This window comes from Argiope bruennichi, chromosome 7, assembly GCF_947563725.1.
Source record: "Argiope bruennichi chromosome 7, qqArgBrue1.1, whole genome shotgun sequence".
Lineage (NCBI taxonomy): Eukaryota > Metazoa > Arthropoda > Arachnida > Araneae > Araneidae > Argiope > Argiope bruennichi.
The window spans coordinates 69,541,557-69,543,717 of NC_079157.1; positions in this window are offsets into that span (position 1 = coordinate 69,541,557).

Here is a 2,161-nt window from a genome sequence, read left to right on the forward strand (position 1 = left end):
TGGATTAATATTTATATTTATGTAATAGAGTTCATTAGAAATGGTGCTTTTACTTTTAATTCACGAAAATTTAGACTCTGTCTTCCTATTGGTTTCCCATTAAGTGCAGAGAAATATAGAGTAGCTCAGTAACTGAACAGCTCAAACAATGATACACTTGAAAGTAACAAAATCTTTATTTGTTACAACCATCATCTCGATAGCATCATAAAAACAACATAAAAAAGGCCTAACTCCTTGCTTCATGGGATCCGAACTCATAATACTACATTATTACTTCTGTCATTCCCTTTAATTATTTCCTCTTACACTGTAGTTTTTCTGTTTTTTTAAAAACAATCACAAGAACTAATTTGATACTAAACGGCACTCTAAATTCTATTTTTACCTTACGGAACGACCGAAAGACATTATGACTAACATTTCCACTCAGAGAGCACAGTTACCCGTCATAGGGGTAATATCGGACTAATGAACATAGACATGAATGTAGAAAATTGATTATTTTGTAAAATAGTAAACTGGTTGAACAACAAAGCACTTTTCACATTTAATAATTGCACTTAATGAATAATAAAATTTAATTTTATTGAATTTTTAATATTAAAAATTAAGTTTTTAGGCATAAGTATCTCCTTATTTCTTGAATACAGATTATATCTCAAAGAAGACAGAATTGCATTGTATTTTTTTATTATGGTTTTCCCATATCTTTCAACTCAATCCTTCTACAAAGAAAAAAAAAAGTATAGAAAAAAAATTTATCAACTCCTAAAAGAGATTGCAAAATTTATTTCATTATTTAAAATTGAGATAAATCGAAAAAATGTGTTTACAATGACATTTTCAACGCATTCGCTTTTTGTTGTTGTTTCTAATGGCACTTGTCATAGACAAGCCCACTGAATTTAGAAGTCAGTGATTTTAAGCCAAGGGTGCGTCTCTTGTTTTTTCAGTAGCGCCATCTAAGACCAAGAGTTCTACTTAGCTACACTTAAATTTTTACGGGTCGGACTTCATTCATGCATTTCATTCACTCATCCATAGATCGTAATTTAGATCTGAATTAGAGAACGATCACCCCTCATCCATTAAATTCTGAGAAATGCAAGTGGAACAAAATGCTATATGTGATAGTGACATTTTCATGATTGGATAGCATTAATCAAATAGAAACAGGTGTTTTTATTTTTCATTCTCGTCCTTTTTTTTTAATTATTCTCATTTTTCTTGTTTCATTTAGATCACAAGTATTAAGTAATATATGATATACGGTACTGAAAATATGACTGGCAAGAAAGAATTTACGAAACTATAAACTTTGAGTGTATCACTGTCAAAATTTGTGCGAGTCGATATTGAATTAAGAATTCAATGGAGACTGAAAAAGTGAATAATGGACGAAAATTGTAATTTTTCAATTATGATCTCTTTTTAATAAATAGAAGACAGTCAGTCAACTTTGGAAGATGACTTTTTTTAAATTCTTTTATTTGCTCAAAATATTTTATTTTTGGCATGATACAATTTTATTTTTTTATTTATGTCATGGTGCAAAATTATCACAGACTTACAATCTATTGTCTTATATTTAATTGCACGTTGTTATACTCTTTGTTCAGTGCCATAGTGACTAGGAAGCAAGAGGAATATAGATATCCTGGACTCCGATTTTAGGAAATTTCATGAGAAGAACGCATTAACGAATTTAAGTCACGTTCGAAAGAGAAATTTCCTGAGGGGACGAAATAATAAGGCCATGGTGATCTTACTAAACCACTGATGACGATTGGGGGCGTTAAAATTACATTGTGCATCAGGCGCCAATTGTCCTTCGCACGCCACTGGTTGTGTTTTGACATTATGCTCCTTTTACCTCTTGTAATCAATGGTTAATTGATGTACTGCATTAAAAGTGCATTCTTTGATGGAAAACTGACCGTTATCAATAACTACACAAAATGAAACTATTGAAGAAATTTGCCTTAAAATATTTCATGCACTTCCAATTTTCAATTTATAAAATTAGTACATTTTTATATTTTTTATTCCTAAGTTGAATGTATTTTGTATAAATAAAATAAATAATGATATGTTTTAATAATTGAAGCATTTGTACTTGCCAGACACTTTTAACTTAATTTTTTTTTTTTTTTTTTTT